Genomic DNA, 26,868 nt, shown 5'->3' with positions numbered 1-26,868 from the left:
GATCCGGTGTTGCCATGAGCTGTGGTGTAGGTTGCAGGTGTAGATTGGATCCCGAGTTGCTGTGGCTCTGGTATAGGCCGGTGGCTGCGGCTCCAACTGAACCCCTAACCTGGGAACCTCCATATGCCGCAGAAGCAGCCCTAGCAATGGCAAAGAGACAAAAAAAAAAAAAAAAAAAAAAGAAATTAGTAACAGAGTTTTCAGTCTACTGTGGATTTCTACCTAGGTCAGCTGGTTATCCAATCTAATAGCCAGACTATCAGCATCAAGAAAATATTGTAGAATTTTTAATAAAATACATATTTTTGAATCAAGTGAAAAATCAGTAACATTAAAACAAAAACAGGTTTTGTTGTTTTTTTTTAACTATAAAATGGCTTTTAAAGTTACTCAATATTGAGTTTAAAGTTATTGTCTTAGTGAATTTCTGTGCATTTTAATCAATTTAAGTATTTCAAGCTAGGAAAAAATCAATTATTTTGAGTTCTAAAAATGAATTTTTTTTTTGGCTTTTTTTTTTGCCATTTCTTGGGCCACTCCCATGGCATATGGAGGTTCCCAGGCTAGGGGTCCCATCAGAGCTGTAGCCACCGGCCTACACCAGAGCCACAGCAATGCAGGATCCCAGCTGCATCTGCAACCTACACCACAGCTCACGGTAACGCCGGATCCTTAACCCACTGAGCAAGGCCAGGGATCTAACCCACAACCTCATGGTTCCTAGTCAGATTCGCCAACCACTGAGCCAATGATGGGAACTCCTAAAAATGAATATTTTTAAACTTTAAATTCAATATAAAATATTTTATCTTTTAAAACTTCTCTTCAGATATTTTTTTATTCTCTAGTAAGTCCCATTTACCAACTCATAAATGGTCTATATAGTCTATGTTTACAATGTATACATATTCAATATTTTATACTAAATTTTAAAAATTAAGTTAATTTTTATATATAATACCTAATATATTTATATTAGCATATGTATAAGCATAGTACACATTAATGTGCACACACACACAGAGAACAAAGACCTTCATGGGCCAGTATCTGAAGCTATAGAAATAGATTGCAGAGCACAGCAGGCAAGGGTCTCATTCTAAGTCAGTTTTCAAGCTAAAACTGTTTTTTTTTTTTTTTTTTTTTTTTTTTTTTGTCTTTTTGTCTTTTCTAGGGCAGCTCCCAAGGCATATGGAGGTTCCCAGGCTAGGGATAGACTCGGAGCTGTAGCCACTGGCCTACGCCAGAGCCACAGCAGCACGGGATTCGAGCCGTGTCTGCAACCTATACCACAGCTCACGGCGATGCTGGATCCCCAACCCACTGAGCAAGGCCAGGGATCGAACCCGCAACCTCATGGTTACCAGTTGAATTCGTTAACCACTGTGCCACAATGGGAACTCCCAAGCTGTAATTGTTATACAGATTTTATTACGCCTAAAAAATTCATTTAAAAGTAATGTATCTTATGCACATAGTATTTTCACTTTTTTGTTCAATAGTTGGGATTTCTAAGGACTTTATTTGCGTATTCCATTTCATTCAATTCAACAACAGGTATCTTGCCCGACATAGGGCAAGCACCAATATATCTTATAACTAACGAACTCACGATGATTTTTTAATGTCTGTTTTTATTACATTTATTACACATACGCTCACACTCACATACACTTGGCTTGGCTTATTTCTTTGTCTTTTTAGGTCTACCATAGCTCTGCTTTGCTTGGAGATTTGTTCTCTTCCAACCTTCTGTTGATGTTCCTGCATCTAACAGCCCCTGGTGCCATGCTCTTTTCTTTGAGAATAGTTACTGAACTGTAACTGTGTGGGAATTGATTGGGAGTGCATCTGTAACTTGGCACTCAGCAGGGAAGTACTGCCAACCAAGCTGTCGATATGTGCTCGCCCTCAGCTTGTTCCCCTCAAGTCCACTCTAAGAGTCCCTATCAGAAGCATCAGTGAAAATGCACACTTAGGAGTTATGACTCTGCCTCCCTCTATTTCTTCCTTTCCCTTGCCTGGTCCTGGGAGGAAGCCCCAGAGAAAATAAACCAGAGATATAAGCAAAAAGACCAAAAAAATTAACTCAAACTCTATCATCATCAATTGATGTGCCTCTAAAAATTTGGAGCTATGACTCTGGTGATGATTTCACTGAGGGTAAGCCTCCCAGAGACTCTGGTCAGAGGATACAAAGGCTGCAGCTCCGTGAGGGTGGGTGGTTTTAACTTTCAGGCAACTCTTTGAATATAGTATTTTTATTTCAGTTTATATCTCCCGAGTTTGTGTGAATAAACTCTAAAACTCAAAGCAAACCTCAGCATACTGAGAGTTAGGAATGATTCCATCTGAAACCAGAAATCACTCAGATGTGTGCAGAAGGTGACCCAGGTTCATGGAGAGACATTCAGACCTCTACAAGCCACTTAATGAAACTAAACTGCATATTGAATGTTTTTTTTGTTTTTGTTTAGAAGAAGCGGGGAGTTTTGCCTGGCTTTGGGTTTCACTGCCATGGTTGTGCACAGATGTAACTATGACTGTGGATGTTATTAAGGGACTGAGTTTGCTCTTTACCAGTTTTGATCATAGCCACCTTCGGATTGAATTTAAGGGACTAAAAAGCCATCATGTCAAAAATCTTGGGAGCCAAAGCAGTGCGTGTATTAGGAAGAAAAGGCAGTCTGGTGGTCTTAGCAGCAAATACACTCTGGGGAAATCCTGCTCAAAAACTGAAAACGAGTCATGGAGCCTGGGGTTGTACTTTAGCATGTGAAATATTAGAACTCACAAATAGAAGTTAAGCCCTAAGTTTCCTTACAATTTGAATTCCTACTTATTTAGATGCATAAAAAAACAAGAAGATGGAACAAATGACAGTTTATTACTAGGAATCTACTAATAGTGTTAGAAAAATTAAACTTGAAGGAAAAAGTTTTAACTACTTAAATGTATTTCCCTGGGTTTTGTGTTGTGGTGGTTGTGATTTTGTTGTTTTATTTTTTTATTGAAGTATGGTTGATTTACAATGTTTCTGCAATTTCTGTTGTAACAGCAAAGTGACCCAGTCATACACAGTTCCCTGTGCTGTACAGTAGGACTCCCTTGCCCATCCATTCCAAATGTAACAGTTTGCATCCACCAACCCCTTTTATTGATGTTGATGCTACTGCTTTCCAAAGTCCAAATCTGAAGCCTGGATGTGTAATTCAAGAGTCTTTCAAAAGTCACCGTTTATCCAAGGGCTTATTAGAGCAAACTGTACGAATCTCATTGTATTCTAAGTCTCTGAATATTTTAAGTTCCTCTTGTTCTATCAGCTAAGATATAAGTAGTTTAGCAGATAACTACTCTGACCACCAGTTTGGCATCTCTGTGCAATAAGAACAATTAGTAATATTTGAAGTATTTTTAAGAGAAAAATTATTGAACCCAATACAAGTCTTTTCAAACTTCATTTGTTCTTAAATGTTGAAATGTATGGTTTGGTTTCAAATAGAGCAGCGAGGCATTAAATAAAGAATATGGAATCACTAAATTTAAAATGATCGCTAATGCTTAAGTCCTCTCAAAAGTCATGAGTAAGGGGGAGAATGTATTTTAGTGGATATTTACAGTCAGTCTTAGAAAGCTCTATATCAACTGAGAGAATTCTATAAAACTAAACATTTCATCTTTGGACATAAACACATTTTGAAAATTTTAAGTATCTTACATAGAGGACAAACAAATTGATTTGGATTTGTGTAAGGATTATGTTTGCAGCAAGACTAAACAGTACACTGAAGGATGAAGGTAATTCATAAGGAAACACTTTAGAATATAAATACTATATCTAGTTTTAAAACATGCATAATACACTGTACTTGTGATTCTGTGATAATCATATTCACTTGCAGCTCTGATTCTTTCTTCACCTCCCATTCTCCTAATCACAGCACCATAGAATGAGAAGAACGTAGCCTAACCCCTTCACTTTACAGACGAGAAAATAGAGCTAAAATAAAATTTAAAATACAATAGGGCAATCCAGTGGGAAAATTCTCTAAGCAGTTAAGAATAATATGCTTAACATGAAGACCTTGATTTCTGTCATTCTCCTTTGTGATAAAAGTAACGCTGCTGTGCTGGAGACAAATCTGAAAGTACAAAGACAAGGAAATAAATAAGGAATTGTCAACCTAAAGGAAATGCAAAACATATGCAAATGATATTTTTGCTTGCGTGACTTCAGATTACCACAAAATTAAAGAGCAACAAGTTTGGTGTGAGGAAACAGAAATTCCAGCCCCAGTTCCTTTTGTGTTATATATATATATATGTACATATATATATATATATACACACACATATATATATAGTTATATATATATTGTTATATATATATTGTTATAAATATATATATTGTTATATATATATATTGTTATAAATATATATATTGTTATATATATATTGTTATAAATATATATATAGTTATATATATATATATATATGCTCTCTCGGTCTGTTTCCTACCTCTGAAGTAGGCATATTAAGACCTACCCTGCCCGTGTTACAGGGTATTTGCAGAGATCTAATAAGACAATGGATTTGACAGGCTTTGCAAATTCCAAAGCACTACAAAATGATTGTGCTATTAGTGTTGGTGCCACTTATAAATCTGTATTGCTTTAGGTCAGACTTGTTGCCAAATGACACCAAATTGAGGTTCTGGAGGACAGCCAGTTGATAAACATTGAAACTAAGGTAGTCTTTCAATAAGTCACACCTGCAGCCATTTCTCACTGTTCAACTGACAACTGGGCCCTGCTTCACATTACTTGGCAATCCTTGCTTCTTCTTCAAAACCCGTTCCGGAAGAATGTCAGGCTGCCAATGCCACCAAGCGAGTCCTCAGCATGAATATCCATCCACTACCTACCTTTCTGTTTTTTTGAAGTTCTCTGCTTTCTTATTTACACATTATTTTTTGAATTGCATCTCAGCCTTGCAACCTGGCACTGTGCTGCTCTGGGCTTTTCAAACAAAACAATAATGTATGAAAGAGTAAAGGCCACAAGTTCTACACGGAAAGGCGTGGAGTCTGCAGGAAAAAAAAAAAAAAAAAAAAAAAAAAAAAAAAAAAAAGCTAAAGCTATGACTGTCGGAATGACAAGGAGAAGACACTAATATAACCGGACTCTTGGCTTACAAAGGAGTTAAAAATGAAACAGCGCCAGCTTAAAATCAATATGAAATTTTATAGGCAGCCTTTACAAAGAAATCAAGGCAAGCATAATATGATCTCGGCGGCTCACTCTTGGGAAGCAACGATCTCTCCATCGGGCAGTGCTAGCTAAATGCAAAAGCCAAGTTCTTCTGAAAGCCCCCCTAAAATGGAATTACTGCAATCAGGCACTGTGGTCAGGAGGGCATGGATGAGATTGATGAGGTTATCAAGAGACAAATAAGGAGTGAGCCTATACAAATGGCTGAGCAGAAAAGAAAAACATGTTCATGGAGCACATCATCGACAGCTTTCTTTCGAAGGATAGAATCAGGTTTCTACTTATCAATGGGTTTCCAAGTACACAGACTTAATTAAAGACGAGCAGGAAGGGGCACCACCATCCCACTCAGAATGTCTTCCATCAGCCTGTCTGTTTTCCATGATGGTTGCAAGCTGCCCTTCCATTCCTTTTGGTTTTTGTTTTGTTTTTTGTTTTGTTTTGTTTTGTTTTTGCTTTTTAGGGTTGCACCTGCAGCATATGGAAGTTCCCAGGCTAGGGGTTGAATCAGAGCTGCAGCTTCCAGTCTATGCCACAGCCACAGCAACAGGGGGTCCAAGCCATGTCTGCAACTTACACCATAGCTCATGGCAACGCTGAATCACTGACCAACTGAGCAAGGCCAAGGATCAAACCTGAATCCTCATGGATACAAGTCAGATTCAGTTCACTACAATGACCTTTCACAGCTCTGCTGGGCTGTCCCAAGTATAGAAAAGCAAGGGAAGGTAATAGCCACTTCACCTGGCTGTATGTACAAGTGCTTTTTGTTTTTTTTAAAAGACTTCAAGGTAAATCAGAGACATTGAGAAGTCAAAGAATTGGCATTTTTGAAACTTTTTATCAGTTTCATCCTTATAGGCCTTTTTTGAATAGTTGAAGCTGCTCTTTAGACAAAATTTTTCAAACATAAACTTTTATTGCTAGAGTACTCCAGAGAGTATTCCAGCTTGGAATCTTCATTTTATATCTGGGGAAACTAAGCCCTGCCCCCCAACCTTCCCCACACACCACCCCCCCACTGGGCTATGTACTTGATTTTAAAAAGTTAACACTGGAGTCCAGCTGGGAACTCATCTCCCCCAATTTTCTTGACTTTCAGCCCAAAGTTTTCCTCCTCTCTTGTCTCTTGTCCAGAGTTAGCATATTTCTAGGCTCACCAAAGCAATAAACAGTGACCACAGGCTTTAGATAATTAATACATCTCTAGATAATTTTTATAGACATGATTGTCAGAACCATATTTCCTACTAGTAAAACTTGTGAAACGACAGCAAAAATACTTTTTTCAGGGAGACAGGGGTAGAAAGTTTTCCATGTTAAAGTTTAGCTCCAGCTAGAAATAATTTTAAATTTATTTCAGAGGAGGCCCAAGTTTTATTTCATTACTTGAAAATGTAATTTCTTCTAACATTTTGAAATGTTTTAAAATATTTCTTTGAAAATGATCTTGGGGCCCCAAGGCTGGATGGCCAGTTATGTTCCTTTCCCATATGTTTATCCATAAGAGGACCCAGAGGAGTTCCCATCATGGCTTAGTGATGAGGAACCCAACTAGTATCCAGGAGGATGAAGGTTTGACCCCTGGCCTCTCTCAATGGGTTAAGGAACTGGAGTTGCCGTGAGCTGTTGTGTAGGTTGCAGATGGCTCAGATCCATGTTGCTGTGGCTGCGGTGTAGGCCAGCAGCTTTAGCTCCAATTCAAGTTCTCCTGGAAACTTTCTAGAGAAGTAGCTTTAGCTGATGCCTGAAATAAGAATGTTTTCTTCTTTTCTGGATACTTACCAAAGAAGAATGGCAGGCAGCACAGGAGGAACATTGAGGGTCAAATACCATAAGCCCATTGCCTTGGTAAGTGAGTCAGGATCAGTATTCCTGGAAACCATTTCCTTCTGGAAAAACAGAGGAAAAAAGTGGTCAATCCAGTTTTCTATCTTGGCTCTTAGAGCAGAAGAGCGATGCCACCACTTTCCCTTTCTTCCAAGCCCCTTTGTTTGGCAGCTGGGGCCCTTCCTCTAGGATGGAGAAAACTTGTCAAGAGGAGAACACATATATGGTGAAACCACATGAGCCCAGAGAACTGCACTGTGGAAATAAAAACCTAGAGAAACTCATCAGTGTCATACTGAACAAGCTATTCTCCAAATTAGATATTGGGGGGATTTGTTTAGTGATGGTTTCTTATGCCCTCACCTGCTTTATTTCATTTTCCCTGCTTTAAAACTTCATTTTTACCCATACCACGTATGACACCTCTACTCTTTTGGAAGTGACATATTATAATACATTAGTGGAATAAAACCAAAAATCAAATCAACTTAAATTGGAAGGCAAACAATATTCATTTTTACACTTTTTCTAAGACTGAAGAACACATTTATTTTAAGTCTTTATTCTAAAAGCTATTTATATCATAGTTAATATTTATGATATATGACTTGAGAGAGATGAGTGTGTTTTTTTTTTAATTGCAGCTTCATTTTTTCCTGTAAAGATGATTTTGATAAGTGATCTTCTTTGAAAGTTGGGAACCTAGGGGAAGATTAATCTAGCCCAGTAGAGGAACTAAAGTGGCAAAAATTGATTAAGGCATTAAAATATCTACAGTATGTCTAGAAAATATGAGCAGTCTCTAAATGATCCCAGTAAATCACAAAGCAAACTCAAAGGAAGCAGTTAAGAAAAGCTTCCCTGAGTAATAGAAAAGTTTTCAGAGTAAAATATTTTGAAAGTGTTATTTTATTTTTATATGCTATGTAATCAGGGAGAAATATTTATCCAGCTACAGCCCAATCTTGTCTCTCTAGCTTTTCAGGAAAGAAAAATATGCCTAAGGCCCAAGTAAATTTATTATATAAACAATCATATATACAAACAAATATATTTTATATTACTTGCGGTGAATTATGTGATATAATGTGTTGTAAGGAATTTTTCAAAATTCACTGCCCATATAGATTGCCTCACAAGCCCCCCATTCTGCTTGAAACTCCCAGAATTGTGTATTTCTTTCTAGGACTTAGACATATTTTTCTGAATTATCCCACTGAAAAATAATATTACTTGGGGAGGAATGACAGTTAAAAGAGCTTATAGGGATCAACAAAGCAATTAGGATCTCTTTTTATGTTTGCACATTTACCACATTCATTTGATATGATGCAAGAAACAAAATTTGTTTTTGGAAGTGGGAAAAGTTTGAAACACATTTTTTTTTCTCACAAGGCAAAAGGGCAATGTATGACCTCACAATGGTGGTCCAGAGAGAAAGCAGAAAAGTTGTGAGCATTGGGGAGATTTCAAAGTAGGTCAAAGCAGCCTAAAAATAGAATTGAAATCAGAGTTTTCTCACTCAACCCGGGTTTCAGAGTAGCTCTCTCAAATCTTTTGATTTAACTCTTCCTTGGATGCACGTTGTCTTCTCACATATTGCATGTATTGCTCACAAAAACAATTCTAACCATCTTAGCGCTCTTCAGTCTCCAATAAACCCCTCCTCTCTTTCTTTCTTTTTTTTTTTTTTTTTGTCTTTTTGCCATTTCTTGGGCCGCTCCCGGATTGTTAACCCACTGAGCAAGGGCAGGGATCGAACCCGCAACCTCATGGTTCCTTGTCGGATTCGTTAACCACTTCGCCACGACGGGAACTCCCCCTCCTCTCTTGTACTCTGAACAGACTAGCTCATCATTTACTTTCTTTAGAAGAACAAAACCATCACAGTGCATTCCTCCTTCATACTCAGGGCTCAGCCCCACGTCCAGAACTCCCCTTGTTTCTTTAAAATGATCAGAAGCATGAACTTTTATTTATCACCTAGCTCTTCCTCATGGAAAACTTCTCCCCCTTCTTCCATTGCCCTCAATACTATACTTTGGGGAAAAAAATTTTTTTTTCTTTTACTCAGTCCTGAAGTTCTCTTTTCCACCATTTCTGCCCTCTTTCTTCCTGCTAGACTTTTAAAATAGTTGTCTCCCCTGCCTCTTCCTTCTGTCCAGCTTTTCCATTCTGGCCCTAAAATCTTCTTTCCCTACTTGCTAGTCCAAGAAAACTAAATAATATCTTTGAACCATGAGCCAATTTATATTGAATACTTAATAATTACATTTTGTGTACATGAACTTCATAAAGTGAATATGCTAGACTTTTCCTATTAAATTTATTCTGTAACACTGATAATTCCCAAATCTAAGCATTTAAATGTAATAATAAGCTCAGAGATTTTATTAGACTGAAATGAAATTTTTCTCTAATAGTTTAAGTAATGTTCCATTATAGTGCAAAGAATTCAAAGCACTCTGCCCCAACTGTCTTCAGAGAGAAGTTTCCCCACTAATCACATCACAACAGATACAGCAAGTCCAAACATGCCCTGAATGCTCCATTTTTTTTACAGCAGAGATAGAAAATTGGTCAACCCATCTCGTGACATGGGCTGCCAAGAAGCCAGAAATACTGTGGTAAAGAATACACTCTCAAGCAGACTCAGCAGAAAATGCACTTCATTTTTTGAGTGATCTATTTATTTAATGATTTGAAGAAAATCTCAATAGGAAATCCTGGCATTCAAAATTATTTACCACAACAATGGAGATTTGGGGCCATGGTTGCCTAAAGAATAATTTGGGTAAGACGTCATAAGGAGGCACAGGTTTTTCCGGAGGGCTGAGTGACTTATTTCTCCTGAATCCATAGCCATTTGACAATCTCTGTATGCCCTGCAGGTGAAGGAATGATCCCTGGCTAGAATCAGGGAGTTATGTGATATATTTATAAAGACTGCAAAAAAAAAAAAAAAAAATCCTTTGCTTGCTGAACTATCTAAATTCTCTTCTGAGTGATGGGGACATCTACCTGTTCCTGTCATCTTATTTAGACCACTTCCTCAGGAATAATTTGTTAAAATAGAAATAATGTACAAACTGATCAATGTACTTTTGATCAGTTTAACAAAAAGAAAATGCTCTATATCCCACCCTGCATACACAAGGGCTCGCTGGATTCAGCATCACACTCTTCTTCTCACAAACTGGGCTCTGGTCTGGGCTCTCAGTCTAATCTCTACATGAGCTGCAGGAAGGCTTTGGGCACAGCTAACCTACTGATCACAATAGCCTTTTATTGACCTCACTGAGAAAAGACTTCAGAACAATGGAGATATTTATTTCTCTATCATCTTTGTTTCTTTTTCTAAATCTACAGATGAGCCAAAATATTGATAAAATTCCCATTAATTTTCTTGGACAAAAAAACTTTCATCTTAATACCGACCTTGTAATTAAAATAGAAATTGGTTATCAACAGTAGGTGAAGTTCTCTCAAATTATCTAATCAGAGTGTTCTTTATTATCCTTACACAGGAACTTTTCTGTGAACAAGTTAATATCATATTTTTGATTAATTAGGTATAAATATTCCTCTCATTACAAAGATAAAGATTCTCTGTGCACTGATAATAGCATAGAGGCGTATATTTCATGTCTAATGTCCTTAATTCAGAATTCTTCTTAAGAAGTTAGTTCACTTGGTTATTTATAGTCAACATTTTTTTTCAGTATCAATGGTGCCAACTTCACACTAGCTGCTTCCTCTTTATGTCTTTCATAATTAACATCATCGTCACCTTCCTTTTGTTTTTCATGACCATCTATCTAGAACACACTCTTACTGTAGTTATGTCTATACTTCCAATTTGAGTCATTTTTAGCAAACTGACCCATTACTAGCTCAGTTAAAATAGCCAAAGCAGCTATGTTTTCAGAGCCCATTAAGAGCACACATCTTATTTTAGATATTGCACATCTTAAAATCTGTTGTGTGATCAATTATTTTGTCTCTTTATATGTCTTAATTATCTTAATACTGAAGGATGGAGAGTCTAAACTTCTAATATCATATTCTATAAAAATAGAAGAATATTTTATAAAATAATCCATTCTAAACCCCCTCAAGTGGCCCTCATTTCTTATAAAAGAACATGTAAGGGTCTTCCATTGTCATATGAGATAATTCCAGCAATGATGTAGAAGGAAGTAGCAAAAGCTTCCTTATTGGTTGTACTCTAAATCAACACCTTTATAAATATAACCTAATTATTTTATTATACTTTCTATTTTATCCATATTTTCTAATATGAGTTCTAACTTCAATGTCTTGACTTTTTACATAGTATTTTCTGTGTGTCTCCTCAGAGACGTTTTAGACTGAGAGAGAAAACTAAATCACATATAAATTATCTTTATAGTCCTATAGACATGTTGGGAAATATGTTCCAAGCCAATTCTAGAAAGGTAGGGTTCTTTGAAAATAACTAAATACTTGATTTAGTAGTAGATAGTTCTACAAAAAAATGTGAAGGAAATGTACTTGCTTTCCCATTCTTTTAGTTTTCTTGAAAAACTTTCATCATAATACCAACATTGTAATTAAAGTAGAAACTGGTTATCAACAGCAGGCCAAGATAAGGCACACCTCTGCAGAATACAGCCATGCTGTCCATTAGTAATATTAAGAGTTACCATAGCAAGTTCTGATTTGCCTGATTAAAATACAAGTTCATTAATCCCTTGAGCATTTATATTCTAATAGCAAATATTAGCTAATTTGATGTTGTCTTTAGAGAATTTTAGTATTGCCACACATTGTCAGGAAAAAGAGGAGTTTTTGTTGAGATAAAATTGAAGGAATGCACATTGTAAAAGCAATGTATCTGAGAAATCTTTGAAACATATTGGACAAGCCTGACAGCAGCTCTTGGGTATATTTTCCTTTCTCTTTCCAGCATGTTTTGTTGATCCTCAGAGCAAGTGTTGTATTATCATTGGAGGGTCTTGATAGAACCTCATCACAGACAAAAAAAAATCAGCACCAGGACACTGTCGATTCCTGGGAAAAGATGATGATTTTTCCCTCTTTCTCTAAAAGGCCATCTGGTAGCCTAAGAGAAAATATTTATCTGCAGTTTTATACTTCCTACCAAGTAGGTACCCTGTGTGGAAGCAGGCGGAGGGTGTTACCTCACAGGAAGTGCTATTGATACATTTGGTCATTTCTCTACCTTTGTCTCTCAGATGGCTCCAGAAGTGCACTGTCACATGTCACCATATGTAGAGCATATCATATATCATCAAAACAACTGTTAGTCCTGATCAATGAGAGAAAGATACTTAATTGGGGTGATGAGGCCTTTTCATCTGTTTGTTTTGCCTTTGGGCTGGCCTGCATTTTATCATATAAGCAGAATGTTACAGAAGACAGATTTCTTCCCACCCCCACCACACCCACCTCCTCACAACCCACATCCTGTTCCCCCACCCCATCCTGTGGCATCAGAATTTTGACCATACTTCCATAAGAAATCCTTTGGATTTGGCCTCTCTCACAACCAAGTTCTCTCACTTCCTGGGAATCTCTGCAAACAGCTCATTTGTTAAAAACACATGAAGACTAAATATATGGAAAAAGGTAAAAGGTCACTGATGAGTGCTTTTATGGTGTTCAATTGATAAGTCAAACTTATCAATTTTGACTTATCGAGTTTGATAAGATGAAATATGTCTCTGCTTCTCCCACTTTCTCCCATCACTACACTCCCAACAGAATGAAAGAGGTCCCCCAGTTTAGAATGTGTTGTTCTTTATTTAGTTTAATAATGAGGTAGACTTATATTGAGAGGTTTTGTTGTTGATTTTGTTTTTCATTGGTTGTTTTTTGGGGGAATTTTTGTTTTGCCTTGTTTTTGCGTCTGCTGCTAAACTGCCTGCTCTGTAAACAGTCTTAGCACAGAGGTTGAAAAAAATGCAATAAAGCTTTGAGAGTGAAAATTGCCCAAAAGCCTCATGAAAGGTTCAGGCTGGTAATGACAAGAAGACACAACCCAATTGTTTAATTTTTTTTCCTGCCTCCAGCAATATTTTTAGCTTACCACGTATCTATTTCATATGGATGTGATTTTTCCCCAATGAAAAATATATGCTAAAAAGAAGAATGTCTGCAATTAACTAAAATAAAAGAGCATACTCCAGCATGTGCTCCATGGTGCAATAAAGGCAAAAAGGCTCTTTGTGAAGAGCCATTGCTCCAGGAAAATTCCTTTCTCTATAACTGTGATGCATTTGCTTCTATTCTGCATCACGGACCTCCTGAAAATAGAAACTTTATGTTTAATTGATTTATTTGTAATGAATCTGGCTCGGGGTAAAGACTCTTTGAAGCTGATTGATTACTGCAACAAGCTTAAGATTTCATACCACAACAAACCTTTTTGTACTAATAAACAGTGGGACAATAAAGCTCTGGGGCATGGTGTTTCCCTTCACATTAAAGTGAGGATTTGCAACTTAAGTATGTGAGGGACATAGTTTATGTGCTCCCAAGAAGCAGACATAATGAACTATTTCTTTTAATGGCAGATTATCCCTGTTTCTATTTCCTGGAGTGAAGACCTCGCAAATTGATGTATCTGTCCTCTGAGGTTTTCAGAGAGGCATTATGGCATTTTAAAATATTAATATGAGAGTACATTTAGCTGAAAGTAGCTAGTCTAGGATTCTCATGTGGATGCAATGCAGGTCACCAGAGACCTCCTGTCTCTCAAGGCAAATGATTTACTCTAAGTGTATCATTAAGATACACTTTTTGGGAATTTATGATGGTGCTTTTTCACCAAGTTATACCTTTTCCATAAAAATTTAAGTATTTTATGCTATTTTCCCCTCACTCTTATTCCTTAAAAACCTGGTCAGTGTCACGGGCAAATTGTAAGTGCCACCTCCTTCACTGCCACTGTGGGTTTGGGCTGAACACTGATTAACCAGGACTGGATGTCATGTCTTGTTACAACTTTGCAGAGCAGAAGACTCTCCTAGGAGATTTGAAAAGAACAGCAATTATTCCTCCAATAAGGAGGGGGGTAGGGCAGATGGAACTAAATCCAGATTCAATGTCAGAGTTGGATAATAGAAACAGAAAAAATAAGTATCCAATATGTAGATGCCAAAGAAACTATTCAGGAAACTTCCTGTGACTGTTAATTTTTTTAAATCTCTTCATATATATTTAAAGTTCCCTTGGAAATAACAGGTGACTTGATTTAGCCCCTGGCTCTTTAGATTTTTAAGAACTCAGGAGATAGCTAAGCAGTGTATTTTAGGTAGAAAGAGAAAGAGACTCAATCCCAGGTTGTCCTACATTGTTTATTATTCCCAAGGAGAATCAGATATTTAAAGCCTTGCAACCTAACTTGATATCAAAGAGTAAGCTTTATCCACTGTGGTGAGAAATGTTGGGATCATAGTCTCTATAATTTAGTCACTCCTTAAGCAGCTATTTTTAGATATTGACAGGATTCAAGCAAGTATGATGCCCTTTATTATGTGTGTCTGTGAGAGACTGTCCACAAACTTACCTCAATCTCTGCCCTCAATTCGATCCTGAACTTACTTTGGCATAAAGACACCCCAGTTCTCTCATCTTGTTCCCCTAGGCATTGTGATATTGTAATGACAGCCTAGAACATAAGTGTCTGCAGTGCATTTGTCTTTGTCTAATCATAGAGGTTAATTTTCAACTTCTACCTCTAAAGATATGATTTGATTTAAAGACTAGACCCCAAAAGAGAAATCTTTTAAAATAGTAATGGAGACTCCACCTTACAAAGATTTGATTTTTTTTTTTTTCTGACAAAGGACAAACCATTTCATTAATTTATTTAGTTTGGAAATCCATTGACAACTGGAATAAGGCTAATACAGCATCACAGCAGTAAATATTAAACTCCTTAAATGTGCCTCTGCAGGGCTCCTGGTGAAGGGATGATCATTTCACTAAGGAGAACTATCAACAGCAAAGGAACAAGTAAAAGGAGCAGAGTGTTACTGTTCAAGCAACTTTTCTTAAAATAGTCTGCCTGGTTCTATTAGTGGCGTCTCTAAATGCTATTTTCAAAGGAGTATTGCAAACTTCCTTGAGTAGGGAGATTATGAGTACTATATGCATCCTATATTTCAGCTTACCTGATGCAATATTACAAGAATGATGAATGAAAAAGAAAATGCTCTTATTAAATGACAAAACGCTATCTGTTCTATCTGCAAACTTAATGACCTCAGGTGACCCTATTGGAGATATACAAAAGTCAAGAAAAAAATATCAAAAAATTATTGAAGGATGTGATTGTATTAAATGGCTGTAAACTTTATACCAAAATTGGCTTTTTCTTATAACATAGGTATAACTTGGTTTGTATATTTTTTAAAAAGGAATTGTTAAATATAAGCTTACTCTGGATGAAATATTAAAGGGATTCCTATTTAAAATTTTACCCAAGACTAATATGATCTTAGGAAAACAAAGATTTATATTTCAGAATCTAAACCAGTAGAACCCAATCACCAGTATTGTTTGTAAAGATCTGTCAGCATCTACTTCACTAACCAAATTTTACTACCTTCTGTCTAGACCATATTCACCTAATACTTTATTGATAAAAACATTTTGTATTTATATCTTAATTCTCACTTAGAGAACTTATAAGGCTTTGCAGACATTACCTCATTCCAGTGTGCACAACGTGTCTATGAGGTAGAGAGATGACAAGCATTATAAATGTTATTGATGATAATAATACCAATATTTATAGAGTGACCTTTTTTATGAAGTTCAGAGAATTTCTGTTATACGTGTGGCTTTATTCCTCACAAAACCAAAATGAGGGGGATTAAAAGCAAGAATTATTGATCCTAAAGAACATGTGATTTTCTTCCTATGTACTACTTTCTAAAATTGGTAGGCAGTTAGAAACACACTGAGCCTATGGAATTGACAGTATCAGGTTTTGGCTGGATTTATTTTAATATTTGTTAACATCTTGAGGAATATATCCTTTTTTTTCCACTTCTAGCGATAATTATGTTCTTAACGACACCTCCTTGCCTGAGTTAGTTCCTCTCATCACCCAGTGCTTTACATTCTTGACGTCAGATGACTCGGCTGCGGACTTGCTATGCCTCAGCTTAGTTTTTGCCTTAGTCAAAATTACTGAACTTTCCTTAGCCTCAGTTTCCTCACATGAAAATGGGACTATAATATTTTCCTTCGTTCCTAGCAAGGTTGTTTGGGACATGAAACTCGATTAATATTTAGGAAAGCACGTTGTGAATTCTAAAACATTTTTCAAATGAAAGTTATGTGTATATAGGTAATATTATCCAGTACACGAAAAAGTCTTGCTTCTATGGATGACAAACCTATAATGAAGCTCACTTCTGTCATTCACATTATCACAGTCGATATGCTGGTTTGAACTAACTGGTTGATCATAAGTAATCAGCCTTTTAAAATATTTTTATATAAATATCCAGTAATGGTGATCTATTGAAGGACCTCAATAGGTTATTATAAAAAGCAAAGGATATAAAGCACAAAAAAGAAACCTGTATTTCATAATTCCAATTTTTTTTATTAAAGTATAACTGATTTACAATGTTGTGCCAATTTCTATTGTACAGCAAAGTGACTCAGTTATACATATATATATACATTCTTTTTTTATATTCTTTTCCATCATGGTCTATACCAGGAGACTGGATATAGTTCCCTCAGTTGTTGTTATTTCAGTAGTAACTATATTAATTTATTTGATTTATGTCTTTCCCAAAACACTGCAGATATTTTTCCCCAGTGGAAAAATTTGTATCAAAACATGTCTGCTTTTGTATTTCAGAACCAAGAATTAACTTAGTCAAAGTTCACTAGTGAAAAGGACAAAGTTCAGGAAATCTGGGGAGATTTGGTAGTGTATTGCTCACTACTCCTCATTATGATTAAAAATTAAAAATCATCAGCAAATAATGATTTGTTAAAATTAGTGTTCCCTTATTTCCTTAGGCAACTCCATGAGAGCCTAATGTAAATCACAAGTAACCAGAAAAAAAAAAAAAAAAAAAGAGCCTAGGTAAAAGTAACTTTCATCATTTATTTTGTCCAAAATTTTAAAAAATGCAACTAAGTGCACTATTTTGGAGTTGTGTAAAATGTTCTTTATGTTATATTCTTTCATGATTTTCTAATAGGATATATGAAACAGCTTGCAATCTCTGATTGTGGTGCTGGGTTTTACATCAGAAGTAGAAGCTGTGAAATAATTATTATAACGTAGTTTCCTCTCCTGTTTTTCTTATTGCTATACTAAGTCAAACAAGCCTTAGACTTTGGGTTTTTTATACACTACATTTGATCACTGGGTGGGTGAGTCATCTAATCTCTTTCCCCAGTTTCCTTTTGCAGTAATAATAATAATAATAATAATAATCTCTTCAAGGGTAGTTTCATATGTGTCATATTATTCAGTTATATATAGAATTACATTTCATAAAATCTAATAAAAGGCCAAATATAAACAGCCTTGCTTATAAAGTACTGTAAAATCATTTAAAATTATAAATCTTGAGGAAAACATGTAAATTCAGTATTTCATAATTTACTTTCAATCACTTAGGTGCCGACGTTTGCTTAATTATAACTTTTTTTTAATTTCAAAGAACAGTTTCTTCATTGCTGTAAAAATTATTATATTGTCTAATTTCCCTCAATCTTAATCAGTAATCTCTCTGTTATTAACTTGCACATTTTATCAGGCTTTCAGAAGTAGTAAATTAGGAGAATCTCAAAATTGAATCAAAATGATAGTGTTACAATTGCAAAAAGGATCGAGATTTCTGTCTTGACTTTTACTTTAGCCTATTGATTTTTTCAGTGATACTGTTTGTAGAAAATTAAGCCATAAATAGAATTTCAGTGTTCTTTATAATGAGTCTGTACCCACTAAACCCAATTGTGCCTGTACAATCCCTACTGGGGGATTTAGAGATTGTGTTATTTACATTCGAAACCTAAGTCTATTGCCTGTTCTCTTGACCAAGAATCTACATGATTCATCTCCCTTTTAGAGAGCCACCTAAAAGTAAAACAAAAACAAAAAAAAAAGTAATTATAATCATTATTGGTAAATGGGTTCTGATGAATTATACCTGAACTTCCTGGAATTAAGTTGTTAAACAAGAATGATTTAAGATAATTCCCAATCAGATGAGACAAATGGTGGGTTCAACTGATAAATTTCTTACCAGACTGCTACACCTAATAGCTACTCTGGGTGCAAATCACATTTGAGTCATTTTTCTCATACTGGACAGAGAGCTCAGGTAAAAAAGGGTTAGTAGGTTGTGTTTAGTTCTGAGCCAGTTGAATTAATGTTACCCAAAAGAGGATATTGGCTATGACAATCTGTCATCTTCGCTTTAAAAAGAACACCAAAGACAAGTGTGCAAGTGGACAAAAATACCTTCTTCATTCATAAGAAAATGATGGGGGTGGGGCAAAGCCTCCACAGATCAAAGTGGAGTCGACATCTGAAGCTTATTAATAAATCTTATAACTTTGTAAAGAGAAATATTTCTTCACAAGGACTCTAGACACTAATTCAAGAATCATTGCATGATAGATAAGGACCCTTGGAAGTACCAAGTGGCCGGAGAATAAATATAGAAGGAAGGGTGACAATACCTAAGTAATGTATTCATGAGATGCTCTAAAATACCACTGGGAAAAGAGATCTTATGTTACTAATTCTCCAATATCTACCCTTAGGCAAGTTGACTTGAGAGCACTGTAACTAGGTCACATTTTTGTATTTGTTTTAACAAATGGCTAGGGTTGCATTAGCATAAGACAAAGTATAAATATTGATTTGCGAACCTAGAGCATACAATAAAACAGCAACCTTTCTAACCCTTTTAAAGAAATCCAGCCATAAATAAAGTTCTTCTCCACTATATTTTTTTCAGAAAAACAATTGATACATAATTCATCCATAAAGCATCTTCATCATTATCTTTACTGATCGCTACCCAAATGTCCTCGTCCTACGAACATTACAGCATATAGATTGCACTTGTCTACCCTTCTAAAAGGGTATGTTTTACCAAATACAGCAACCCTGTTTTATTTATGGCACAATCTATAAGGGCAACTTTTAATAGTTCCACATGAGCTGAGTGCTAAAAGACAGAGATGACAAATGTTACTATTATTCTAACCATGATAAAAATAAAAATCAATAATTGTGCTTTTGGAATCAGGAAAAATAACATTGAACTATTCCAGGTCATGTCTTGTTCATTTATCTCCTATATTTCTGTACAAGAAAAATAATCCAGCTGAAGATATTAATGTTCTACAACTATAAATAATTATAAAATCTTTTGATTAAGTAATCTTTGTTTAAGTGAATAAAATCCATCACAATATTTGCAGTGGCAACACTGCAAACACCTATGAGTATTAGACTGCCTTAGGCACTTTCCTTGAGGGCCTACTATGCACCAGACATTAAGCAAAGTCCAGAGAACTTAAAAGAAATAAAATATGATCTCTACTCTCTAGGCATTTACAGTCTCGTTGCATGATATTTAAACAAATATTTATGCTATTACTCTGTGATAGGTAACTAGTTGTCCTTCCTGACGTATTTCTTTCTCTTACAAGCCACATCCAATTAATCAACAAACCCTGTCATCTCTACTTTGAAATATATTTATATTCAGCCACTTCTTGCCACTTTGACTTCTACCATCTTGGTCCAAGCAACTGCCAAGTCAGGCCTGGATTATTATAATAGTCTCTGTCTTAAGTAAGGGGATATCTAACACCAAGTCACAAGACTCCAATTGTAGGGCCACTTGAAATGCAGCCTGGACCTGCAGCAGCGCCCTTTGCTTATCTGAATGCAAACTAGTTCTGATCTCTGACCAAACCATTTCCTTTCTTATAGGATGGAAAAGAACCATAACCATGTGCTTGAGGTTGTGTTAATATATTTCAGCAAATTTGCCCCAACAGCCACAGCATGTCCAATTAGAACTACCTGGCTAAATTTGTGGTAGGCTACTGTCATCCACTAGAATCCATCTGGTTTTGTAGAAGCCAGTCTGGAAAATTAAAGGGGTATATGGTGAGAAACATCTCTGCACCTTTTCTGTCCTTAAAGATGTCACTAATCTCTATCATTCTTCCTGGGATGTGATATTATTTTTGATTTACTATATTGGCTGGAGAAGTAATTTTAGAGGCTTCTGCCTGAACCTGTCCACAATGATAGCAAAAACATATTTGATGATGTATGCTTATGTACATATCATACATATATGTATATGCTAGTTTATCCTTATGTATGCCTGTATATAAGTGAAGCAAATAACAGCAATGTACAAAATACAGCAGAAAGAAATTATTATATTATTATTATAAGGTACCCATACCACACATAAACTGGTATAGTGTCATGGGAAAGTGGACTTGGATTAGTTGTAAATGTATATTGGAAACCCTAAGGCAACCATTCAAAAAGTCAAAAAAGAATTATAATATGCAAAAAAAGAGAAAATGGATCGTTCAAACTATTCAGTTAAAACCACAAAAGGGGAGATCCTGCTGTGGCTCTGCAGGTTAAGAACCCAACATAGTATCTGCAAGGATGCAAGTTTGATCCCTGGCCTTGCTCAGTGGGTTAAGGATCCAGCATTGCTGCAGGTGTGGCTTGGGTCTGGTTTTGCCATTGCTGTGGCTGTGGTGTAGGCTGGCAGCTGCATCTCTGATTCAACCCCTAGCCAAAGGATTTCCATGTGCCGTAGGTATGGCCGTAAAAACAAACAAACAAACAAACAAAAAAACACAAAACACAAAAGGTAGAAAAAGAGTGGAAGACTTAAATAGGAACAAAGAACAAGAGCAACAACCAGAAAACAGTAATGAATATGGTAGACATTAATTTGACTACATCAATCATCACTTTGAATGTCAGTAACCTAAATTCACCAGTTAAAAAAGACAGATAGAATGGATTAAAAAAACATGGCCCAACTATATATTGTCTACAAGAAATCCAATATTATTTTTTTATTTTTATTTTTTTGTCTTTTTAGGGCCGCACCCACAGCATATGGAAGTTCCCATGCTAGGGGTCCAATCAGAGTTGTAGCCGCCAGCCTATACCACATCCACAGCACCAAGGGATCTGAGCCACATCTGTGACCTACATCACAGCTCACATTTTAAAATATATATGCACTTGCATGTACATATATATGCATGTATATTTCAGTTCATACAGTTTAGTCTTCCTGATCAAAAAGAGATTGTCTTGAGGAAGAAGATAATGGTGAAGGATTATTTATTGACAGTGTCTTATCATTAAATGCCCAGTAGAAGCCACATACAGTCATATTCAATATTCGTCCACTGATGAAAGAAAACAGTCAAACTATATGAGAAGAATCAGATATTTTGGAGAATGTGTCATATTTTATAATGGAAAACGACATGCGTTATCTTCCTCTACATTTTTTTCTAGTCTGCGGTAGCCTTTCATAATACTCCACCTCCCCACCCCCACTTCCCACAGTAACAGGTCATGGTCGATCCTTAAAAGATACCGATCTGCTCTCAGTAACTTGGGGTCAAAATTTTATTATCAGGAACATTTTAATCATTTTATGGCTGCATGTTGTTTTGTTCACAATGGGTCTAAGTGTTCCCTATAAAGCAGTGCATTTTAATAAGATTGTGTTTCTTGGGAATGCTTGCCCTTCACATCTCGATGGGAGTTTGCACTGAGAATTTTATGATATGATTTTTCCATAATAAAAAATAATAAAATGGGAAGGAATAGTCAAGGCAACATGAAATTTTGAATTTCGAAGGAGTTCTTTTGTTTACCATTTTGAAGGAGTTCTTTTGTAATGATATAAAAATAGCTGGGGGGGGGGAAGCTGTTATAAGATTATAAATAATCTTAGTACTCAGAACAGAAATAGAAACTGAATCATCATGAAATAACTTCAAAAACATTAAAAAAAAAAAAGATTCCCAACCTTCTATTCTTCCTATAAAGAGATCATGGGGAAATCATCTAATAAGAAAATGATTTGAATTTCAGCCCAAGCCACATTCTGCTCTATTTAAGCAATTTTATTTTTCATTAGACATGTCCTTCATTGGCTTTCCTTGCACTGACCTGAGCCCTGGGTAGTGCTTCTCTGAGAGGCCAGGTCATCTGGCAAGCAGCCATATGGTCAACACAATGAAGGGCATTTTTGGAAAACCTCTGTGTCTTAGTTGTCCTATTTTCCAGTCAAGATAAGAAACATTTTAACTTACCCTTAATAATTACCTTGAATCTTTCCTCTGTTGGTTTAGTCAAATTCTCTTTGGCTAGAAAGTGATTACTCCAAATTAAGCCAATCAAAACTAAGCACAATGATACTTATGAAAAATTGCCTCTAAACTGTCACTTCGCAAATGGAGAGGGCAACTCACTGGCCCACTTGTTCAGCCCCAGAAATCGTTAGGTCCAGCATCTCACATCTATACTTCTCTCTCTCCCTCTTCCAAAAATAGAGCTGTCCCTCTCCTTTCAAATGTTAATTCCTTGTCCTAGCTCTAGACCTTCACAGTAACCCCATCTGTCAATTATCCCTTTGTCACCTGTGTTTTCTGATTCTCTGTCTCTATTAACTCCTTGCTTAGTCATGCTTAAGCCTCTTCCATCCTAGGCAGAAAAAAGCCACTAAACTCTCTCACCTCTAAATAATACTTTACCTATCTCCCTTCCCAGGACACCAGTTATACTCACTCAATTTCTCAATTCCCATTCACTTCTCAGGCCACCAAGCTTGTTCTTGTGCCTCCATTATGACATTAAACTTGTTGTTCCAATAACTTCCCAGTCATCTAAGCCAAAGAATGCTGTGCATTTAAACACTGTTTCCATCTTATTCTCTTTTCCCTTAGCATCCTTGACACCACTCCAACAGAGCAATTGCATTAACTCATATATTTTATTATGTCACTTTATGCTAAAAGGCTATCAGAAGCTTACATTATCCACAGTATAAAATTTACATTCCTTGACATGTAGCTTGTCTAACTTTATTATATTCGTGGCTACTCTACACAGCTGGTACAATGGATGGGCCTTTTCTTAGACTCTTTCATACTTTAGAGAGAGAGAACTGGACCCTTAAATTTTCTTATAGGCATCAATATAAGGCCTATGGTAAGAGATTCATGGACCGTGATACTCGACCAATTCTGCTGTTGGCGTAGAAGTAGAAAAATTCTCTCCTCTTGGGGTCACTCTTCTGTGCCTCTTGTCAACATTAGGTCTTTCAGAGGCAGAGAATTAATATCAGGATTTGAGCAGGAGGGAGAAGGTCAGAGGCACCCACCTTGCCAAGATCTAGCCTAGCTTTTCTTTTTTTCTTTGACTATATTTTATTTTATTTTATTCTTAATTGTGGTTTAAAAAAACATAAAATTTACCATCTCAACCATTTTCAAGTGTATAATTCCATTGTATTAACTCTATTCACATGGTTGTGCAATGGATGTCACGGACTTTTTCATCTCACAGAATTAATTCTATACCCATTGAACAACAACTCTTCATTTCCCCATTCCTTCATCCCCCAGCAACCACCATTCTGCTTTCTGTTTCTATGACTTTGACGACTCTAGGTACCTCATATAAGTGGAATCATATAGAAAGTATCCTTTCGTTACTGGCTTATTTCACTTGGCACAAGGCCCTCAAGTTTCATCCATGTTGTAGGATATGAAAGGGTTTCCTTTTTTAAAAAATTAAAGTATAGCTGATTTACAGTATTGTACCAATTTCTGTGGTATAGCAAAGTGATCCAGTCATACATATGTATACATTCTCTTATATTATCACCAATCATGGTCTATACCAAGAGACTAGTTATAGTTCCCTTGATAAACAGTACAGGGTTTCCTTATTAGCCACTGAATAATATTCCCATTGTATTGGAATATTATGTATTTGGGTTGTTTTCACCTGTTGCTTACTGTGAATGAGGATTCAATGAACATAGGAGTGCTATCTAGCCTAATTCTTGATCCTAAAGGGCAAAATAAGTTTTATTATCTTAAAATTAGTCCAATCAATTGCCCTGAGTTGCACTGAGCTTGAGGATGTAAGAATAAAAACATGCATTCACCTGGAGTTGTTTTTCTCCTTTTCCAGCACCACTACCACTACTCCCACTTTTGGGAGCATTTACAGGGATAGTAGAGGAAACCAGCCTATTTGCTCATAGAGATACTATATGCAACAACCAACTTTATCTGGCCTTACTTGTTTCCTAATCAAAATAAATACATTGTTTTACTAATTATTGTTTATTGAAGTTGTTAGGGATCCAAATGCATTGACCACATGTAAAAACAAATCCTGGATTTTGCTATTTCTTGGTACGTTATTTCACTCAACATGCATCATCTGATTGCCTAGTCTATGCTTCAACACTAGCATACAAAGAAGAATAAGACCCTGTTCTACCCTTAAGAAACTCAAAATTCAGTAATAGAAATTGAGATATGGACAAATAATTATAATACAACATGGAAGTGCATGGATAGAATAATACATTGAATATTGCAGAAGTATCTAAGGGAGTTTTCCTATCACAGAGGGTAGGGAGAAGGTAACACACAGCCGTTTCCTGAAGGAGATACACTCTAGTCAAGGACTAGAGGAATAATAAGAAAGAGCGACGTGAGGGGGCACACCAGTAAAGCAAGTGCATCAGATACCCCCAGTAATTTAAAGATGAAAATAATAGACCTTATCATGAATGGTCAACTTACAAAGAACTAATTCTTAAGCATGAAGGTAGAACAGAAATATGACTTTGAGAATTGAATTGGAAGCAAGTTAAGTGGAGACAACTAGAGCCAACTCTCTAAAAGCAGATTTTTTTTTAAATGGGTTTTTGAGTAAACACCATTTGGGTCAAAATTGAATTGAGATAACCAAACCAATCCAATAGATGGAGAATAATCTTTTCAATGACAAGCATCCACTACTCACTGTGGATTAGTTAATGGCCCAGTCCCATCAACCCCCCAATTATTCATGATTGCTGTGCCACCTTCAAAATACTTTTATAGATAGCACATACTAACATTTCTTTACCAAGGCATTACATTTGATTTATTTATTTTCATTTTCTAAAGTTTTATTGATTTACAATGTTGTGATAATTTCTGCTATACAACAAAATGATTCAGTTATACGTACACACATCCATTCTTTTTCAGATTATTTTCCCATATAGATTATCACAGAATATTGGGTAGTTCCTTGTGCTATACAGCAGATCCCTGTTAGCCAGTCATTCCATATACCATAGTGTCCATATGCCAATCCCCAACCCCCAGTCCATCCCCCCAACTCCAGCCTGTCCCCTTTGGTAACCATAGTTTGTTTTCAAAGTATAATGGGGTCTTACTGATTGGAGTGAGACAGAATAAGAGAAAATCAAGGAGAATATTTCATTGTTTCCTCAAAGACTATCAAAGAACAAGGAGAAAGAGAGCTAGAATAATCTAAAGAGCTGGAGCCCTGTGACTTAAGTCATTTGAAAGCATGGTGGATAAAACACCCAGGAACATGTAGCTGAGACTAATCTTGCATTTGTTGGGCATGATTTGATAAGCTAGCAGTTAGCAAGGCTGTGGTTCTCACCGATGGTGTGCTGAGGTGTACAACTGTTAACTGAATGGGAAACAGATGACATTATCCACACCCTGACTGCAAAGTGATCATTTCTAGTCATTTTGCATGTTGCAAGACTTTTGCCCAGCAATTCTTTCCATGTGCTGGAGTCATCTCAGGGAGAGAACTGAAAGAGAAGACAGACTTAGTCGTGAAATGTGCCAGTTGTGTGGCTGCAAAGCCTTCTGTAAAATATGGAGTTTTATTTCTATTTTCAAAATTTTAATAATGTCCATGGGCCAGAAATAAAACTTAATAATAAGTTGGTAATAGAGCTGACACAGGAATATGACCAAGAATCTTTCCACAGACATCACAAAAGAATCTACATTTTTCTTTCACATTTGACTCTTCAGAACAAGAGAAGCAATGACTTCTTAGCAACATTTAAAAAAAAAATGTATTGTGGCCTTTTTGTTTTTCTTTAAATGTTTTTATACCAATGAAATAAATTTTTTTTTTCTTTTGTCCTTTTAGAGCCACACCCTTGGCATATGGAGATTCCCAGGCTAGGGGTCTAATCAGAGCTATAGCTCCTGGCCTATGCCTCAGCCACAGTAACACCATATCCGAGCCGCATCTGTGACCTACACCACAGCTCATGGCAACACCAGATCCTTAACCCACTGAGCGAGGCCAGGGATCGAACCTGCAACCTCATGGTTCCTAGTCGGATTCATTTCCACTGCGCCACGACAGGAACTCCCAATGAAATAAAATTTAAACAAACTATTTGTTTCTCTTTTCCTTCATCCTCCATCTTTGCACACGGCCAGGACATGGCTGACCGTGACTTGAGGATACACATTCAGACTGATATTTTAATGCCAGATCTTTTTAATCTCTCAGAATGTTGCTCATTTTCTCACCTTTGAGGAATTTCACACTTGTCACACAGATTTCATCTCCACACCACCCTACAGTTAGTTTCAACATTATAGCAGATAACTTTTTCGACATTCGAGA

The 26,868-nt window shown here is 36.3% G+C and overlaps 1 long non-coding RNA gene across 4 annotated transcripts in view; it reads right to left on the bottom strand.

The window, feature by feature from the left end:
• Nucleotides 1-1,617: 1,617 nt before the first annotated feature.
• The window catches only part of LOC110257237 (uncharacterized), a 175,883-nt gene continuing 150,632 nt past the window's right edge, over nucleotides 1,618-26,868 (bottom strand). For 2 of the 4 annotated variants that reach the window (XR_014831282.1, XR_014831283.1), the window contains exons 2-4: nucleotides 7,056-7,162; nucleotides 4,925-5,086; nucleotides 1,618-4,142 (exon numbers count right to left, since the gene is read on the bottom strand). This is a non-coding gene — a long non-coding RNA (uncharacterized LOC110257237). The remainder of the gene's footprint in view (nucleotides 4,143-4,924; nucleotides 5,087-7,055; nucleotides 7,163-26,868) is intronic. The other 2 variants (XR_002339584.2, XR_014831281.1) reach the window with 2 other exon arrangements.

The sequence above is a fragment of the Sus scrofa genome, chromosome 16 (genome assembly GCF_054392235.1).
Source record: "Sus scrofa isolate SSC_HxYL_T2T_F1_AM1 chromosome 16, Sscrofa_HxYL_maternal_Yorkshire_Landrace_v2.0, whole genome shotgun sequence".
NCBI lineage: Eukaryota > Metazoa > Chordata > Mammalia > Artiodactyla > Suidae > Sus > Sus scrofa.
The sequence above is the reverse complement of the archived record's forward strand: the minus strand, read 5'-3'. Positions and strand labels throughout refer to the sequence as shown.